The sequence below is a fragment of the Tyto alba genome, unplaced genomic scaffold (genome assembly GCF_018691265.1).
Source record: "Tyto alba isolate M040663 unplaced genomic scaffold, T.alba_DEE_v4.0 Super-Scaffold_21, whole genome shotgun sequence".
In the NCBI taxonomy this organism is placed as follows: domain Eukaryota; kingdom Metazoa; phylum Chordata; class Aves; order Strigiformes; family Tytonidae; genus Tyto; species Tyto alba.
The window spans coordinates 1,788,543-1,795,026 of record NW_024881295.1 but is presented as its reverse complement, the minus strand read 5'-3'; positions in this window follow the sequence as shown (position 1 = coordinate 1,795,026).

Sequence of the window (6,484 nt, the reverse complement as noted above, 5' to 3'; positions counted from 1 at the left end):
ACAAACGTTATCAGTCTGCTTCCAGCTGTTGAATATGTGTGTGTTTCTTCAGCTATCTTCTTGTCCTTCATTCTCTAGTACAACATTTCTCATGTTCCTGTCTTGCAGTTGCTGTTATCCGAACCTTAGATAGTATACGTGTTTCCTTAAAACACCTCTTTCTGTTCTTGGCCATGCAATCTTTACTCAGCCTTAACTAAAGAACATTTCATGTAAAATCCATTGGTCTGGAGCAACACTGTAGCTGTACGCATGTAGGACTAAATGGGAGTGGAGAGATTCTTGGCAGGTACTTTCCATCTTTGTCTCCTCTAGTTTTCTCATTCTTGCACACTATTAATAATTAAAAAAACTCAACCAGGTTCTCTGGAGACGTACTTTCTCATGTTACTCCTCTGAAAATGAGAAGTAGGAGAAGCGCAGGGGATAATTGCACTCCAAACCACTTTGCTTCCAGCTTCTGGGAAGGAGAGGAATGGCCCTTGCACTCTGCTGCCTTTGCCTCGGCAGGGTAGAGGGAAGGTTTAGTGATGCAGGAGTTGTACTGCCCACAGCTGACCGCGCTGGGGATTTCATGCTTGCTTCTGCAATGAATTAGGAACTTTTAATGGGGTGTGAAGTGAAAGCTACAGGTCGGGTTCAGGAGGGAGAGCACTCCGGACTCCCCCGAGTACCTACGTTGCTGCATTTGCTGCAGGCTCCTGTGGTGTAACCTGCCACTGCTGTGCTGGATCACATACCCAGCAGTTCTGAAAATATATGGGTAGGATTGCTATGAGACTGAGTTCCCACACCAAATGTGGTAAGCTGTAGAGTGGGAAAGACCTAGAGATGGACACGGTGGTATTCTAATGTCTGTCGTTGGAATATAAAGAGTATGGCTGCTTTGATACAGAACAAAACTTAGTAAGGAGGAAAGCATAAGTAATGTACCTTTTAAAAATTTTTAAGAAGGATAATCTTTAGTAGGCTTCAGTTTTGTTCAGAATTAAATTATTTCAGGCAGATTGGGGTGAGATTGGCAGTTTTGTCGTAATATAAACAGATGTAAGATATTCATAAATACTGAAACATCACTGTAGAACTTGTCATAAAAGCTACTTGAACTGCCTTCAGTTGTTCAAAAGTGTTTTTTTTTTTTTTTTTAAAGTAAGATTTGGCAGGCCAAATAGAATTTTCTTAATCTTTGAAAAATGTAGGTCAGATTGAATCAGTTTAACAAAAGTACCAAACTAGCCATCTTTATTTCATGAAAGGCGAAATTGAGGGAGAGATGTTATTAGTATCCTAGTGTCAAGTTTTATTTCTGTTAGTTAAGTCTTACCTTTGTGATAAGAAGCATCTTTGCATAAAACAAGCTTGTGACTGACATAACCCACTTCATCCTTGAATTCCTGGTTATGAAAATACAGGCTCAACTGTCTCAAGTCTAAAGCACTTACTGAAATGGCATTTTAGATGTCTCAGGCTGGGCATAAATTGTTCCCTTCCTAGGCCACTTGTTCTCCAGTTAGCTGAACTTTGGCTGAAGAAATGTAAAACTGGTGATCAATAATGAGGGTCAGTTCTCTTGGCAGCTGTGGTGCTTGTGTACTTGTGAATAAGGCTGTGGGTTATTTGCCTCACGCAGAACTTCAGTGGAGTACTTAGTTATTTTTAAAGACTTTTAGCTACAAGGATTTTGAATTTGCAGAGTAGTTAACATGCTTTTATACCTGCTTGGAGCTGTTGGTTTTGTGCTATGTTTGTTCTCTTATTCCAGCATTCTTCCCTTTCATGGGCGCTTACAACAGCTTACCCTTGGGGCGGCTTACACTTTTATAGTGCCTGGCTCAAACCAGGCTTTTTGCTTGTGAAGGCTGCTGTCTACTGTTATTTAGCTGCAAAAAAAAAAAAAAAAAAAAAAAATTCCCTGTGGCTTGTGACCTTTTGAGGAGGATAAAGAAGAAGAAAGTTCTGTTGGCCATTGTGCACAGTCTCATTTAAACATAATAGTCTTGCAATGACAAATTCATTGATTCACAGAAATACGTATCCTGTAAACATCTGCATTGAACAATATTATATCCCTGTGCAGCCCTTCCGACCCACTTCCACGGGAGGACTGTACACACATGCAACAAAATCCCTGGAAGTGAAATGGCCTTTCTGCTGCGTTTGAAAGACCTTTGGAGATTCAAGTTCTGTGTAGCACAAACTTTTTTCTCTCAGCTGTTGTGACGAGCTGTGTGCATACTTACTTCATGCCAGGGCACATCCTTGAGAGTCCTTGACGGGATATTCGAATGAACTTGCATGTGATCTGGATAGCAGGAGTTATAATGCCCCTAATAGCTCTAGAACAGTGGTTTTCAAACTCTTTGTAGATCCATGGAAATGTCTAATGAAATGGGAAAAGTCTGCAAGTCTGACACTTGGTTATTTGTTGTGCTTTTTAGAAAGTCTGGTTTTAGATCTTGAGTTCAAATCCGCAGCCTTGGACATTATTATCCTTTCTGCTGGTTTGGCTTTTTGGAGAACCAGGTACTTTTCAGTGTTGCTCTGATTCTGTAGAAAGAAAGTGCATGCTCTGAGATGTTTGGACATGCTGGCAGGGGGGAAACAGCTGCGTGAGCCAAATGGCAGTGGGACCCTTGGTCAAGCATAAAGGGGACAAAGTTTTGGAGGCCATGGCAAACAAGTGGCAGCTTGCACGTTATTTTGTGCTGTTGACAGTGGAGCAATGCGGATGTCGTTTGATTTTTTTGAGTGTTAGAGCTAGACAGTGATGCAGTGAGCAGAAAATGGATCCTGATGACTTAATACCACCAGCTGATGAGATGAATAATTCTAATATCTTAAGGTTTTAAAATGTGATAGGAAATACACACAGGAAGTTGTCACTGCGTTCAGAATTTCATCACTTTTCCTGACTCCATCATTCTTCAGTGCTTGGCTATCAGTCTGGAGTTTCGACTTGTAAACTGGGACTTTTGGAGGACCAGTAGAATTAGTCAGGAATTCTAAGGATGACTGGCCATAAAGTATATGTCTGTAGTAGGGAAAGAGATCTCAAAAATTCAGTGGGCGTTGAATTGTGGAGATCCACAGTCGTAGCTCAGATAAGCAGCTTGTATTAGTGTCAGCCTAATGCCATGTATCCTCTTTATTCACTTTTTGACTTTCCAAGGAGCCACAGAGAATTTTCTAGTTACCAGCAGAACTCCATCCAAGTGTAAAATTCTATGTCACATCAAAACCTTGTAATATTACTGCCTATGCCTATATTCCAATGACCCAAACCCAGAGCACCTACAGAAAACCAGGCAAGCAGACAGTAGTTTAGCAGAAACAGAAAAAAGAGAAAATACAGTAATATGTTTTTATTGAAAAAATGTAAACATGTTTTACTGCGGTGCAGAAGCAAGGAGGAGGCAGTGTTACAAAAAGTAAATCAGTATTAATGGAATGTACACAGAAAAGTTACTGACACTTTCATGCTGTGATAGTGCCTAGGTGATACAGTCCTTGCCCTGAAGGAAGTGACTGACTCGGAAGGAATGTTGTTCACCGCCTTCATTCTCAAAAAGCTCTTTGCTTCTCTGCAAAGATTGCCAGCAAAAAGAACATTATTTTAATACTAGTATGTGTAAATAGGGCTGTTATAGATTCAATATCTCCATACATTTTTCAGGAAAAATTGCTGCAAGGGTCTGGACTGAAATTTTGAAACTGTTTATGCCAGCAAGCAAAACAATTGGTATGGATTCTCTTCTTGAGCCTTTCAGAAATAATCTGAATTGGGGCAATAATCAAGAACTGGAAAGCACTAATACTAAATGAAATAAATATGCTAAACAAAGTTCTAGGCCACGTTCTGACAAGGAGCGATCCAACTAAGGGGACATGTGAAGTGTCCCCAGCCCGATCTCAGCTGTGTTACACCGGAGAGAAGGGCACGGTTTCAACAATCAGAATTTCTGGGAGGCTGCGCATTGGCCTTTTAGCTACGGCACCTCTCTTTCCCGGTAAGAAACTGTTACTGGAAAGTAAACAGTGCTGAGAATCCAGGCAGCTCGGAGTGCAGAAGCTGTTTTCATTCAGAAGAGGAAGGCGCTCTGAGCCGCGGCATTGCAGGCTGTTCGCATCAGGCAAGGCACGGCTCGGGTTGCTTTTCAGACACCCGCCTCGCACCTTGCTGACAGGCTAAGTACGTAACTAAGATCAGTAAATTTTGTTGTGACAAGGACAGTAAAAGTTAAACACTAAAGCATCTTAATGGGGGGTTCTTTTTAAGCGTTGAGCCCATAACCTCTTTGCTAAGCTTCACACACGTCTTGATTAAAGCTGATATCCAGTGGTTGAAATAAGACTTGGCCTGTCTACTCATGCAAAATGAACCAGGGTAAGCACAGATTCCAGCATCTGGCCAGGTGTCAACAAGAAATTTAAAAATTTCAACTGGTGTGCGACATGCTTATTAAGTGTTGCTTAACAGAGGCTAAGGAAACGAATAAGGAAACAGAATTCCTTACTGCTGTATTTGGGCATACGGCCTGGCAGTGCTCCAGTGCCAATTTCTCTTGCTCCTGAAGGTATTTTGCAGAAGCATGCTTTGCCTTCAGTACAAGTACAGGAAGCACCTGCACATAACTGCTCTACAGGCTCAGATCACAAAACTGGGGTTCACTGAGAGGACATAAAGGTATACTGCTGCTGCTGCTTTTCGTTACAGAAATCGTTGGTGATGGGGGATTAAGAGACGCCAACCCAGCAATCTGGTTTACTGTTACAGTTTGAAATTATGGGTGCGCTAGATGGGGCTGTTGCTCCACATGCTTTTTACTGAAAATTTATGATGCACCTTTGTGATAGGAAATCGGAGTGTTTCGGTGTGGGCTATCTGGTTTCTGCAGTAAGCTTGAAGCATCTAGCTGGGCTGAAATGTGGTAGATGGTGAGACGCATGAATCCCCAAAAGCAGATCCTCAGGTTGAAACGTAAAAGAAGAAAACCAACTGAAAATAAACACGGATTATTTTCGTAGTAAAATACAACTATCTTGCTGTACAGTTTTTCACTGAATATGCACTGAGCCTACACTGGTGGAGATCCCTAGCTCCCCTCCAGTTACTGTCGCACAGCTGGGAAGAAAATCGTAGGGAGGAAGAGGCAGACCTAGCCTACCCAGCCAGGCAGGTTCCCCAGGCAGAGTCTGTTCTGTGCTTCCAGCCACAACCCCTGGTTCTCTCCTCCCAGCTTCTGTCCCTACTGCTCATCACCATTAGGTGTTCGTGGTCACAGCTGGGAGAACTTTCAGGAGCCAGCAAAAGGGTGGTGGAGCTGACAGATGTTCACAGGTACCTCCAGCACCCCTCCTCTGAACTCGTTCTGTCCCTTCACCGTGGGGGAGCCTGGTACCTCAGTGTAAGCACCTCTTCTTGAGGCTAAATTGGTGCCTGATGGTTAATAGCTATCATTTGTCTGCTTTTTAGTGAGGAAAAAATTAAAATGCTTTTAATGCCATCGTTGACGGTGCTGTAATGCCTAATGCCTCAGCAGTTATACAGGGGAAAAAAAAAATAAATCAATTTTCTAAAATTCAGAAAGGGAAAGCTGTAAAGTGGTGAGACTTGAGGACTGAAAAAAACGTTACCAGATGCCTCCTCTCCTTCCAGTTACACTGTCTGATCGTGGGCCTTTCTTCTGGAGAAACACACTATTGTGACAGACTCATTGTAGCCTTCCAACCACAGGAAGTAGGACTCAATTTTATGTAAAAGATACAACTTCCTTGAATGTCACAATTAGTTAAAAGACATATTTTTTAGAAGTGTTGGTTTTGAGCTGTATTCTCTATTCCCAATAGGACTCCTGGATTCAGAAAGATCTTTTTTTTCATTTTTTTTTAACACTGGCCCCTTGGCTTAAGTGTCTCAATGAAAACTGAGCTTTATGGAAAATCTACAGTCAATCTATACTTAGTACTTTGTCTCCAAAAGATCACACAAAATCACAAAATTCAATACATTCCTCCACAAGCTGTTAAAGACAGTGCCTCTTCAAAGAATTTAATTTTTAATACAAAATTAAAGAGTGAAGACGAGGTAGTCAGAAGTACCGAAGTGACAACGTGCCATTAAAAATCCTCCAGAGATTAATCCAAGTGTAAGTTTCCTCGTGCTGGTCTGCCATTTTGCCTTACCTTGGCTGGAATGAAGACCTACCCACTGGAAAGTCAAGAGTAGAGTTCAAAGTTTTACCCTTTGTACCTCTAGAACACTTAGTATTGGGGGGAAAAAAACAAACCAAACAAACACAATAAAGTATTTTTCACTTTGGTGGGATAAACATTCTGTCTGTGAATCAAGATTAACCCGTTTTAGTCTAAAAACGAGGAAACTTTTGGTGGATTATTGAGGTGTGATTTAAATCATTAAATGCCTCTTCAAAGTAGCTGGAGATGCTCTCACTTGCTACATAGTGCATACTTTCTAGTTAAGAGA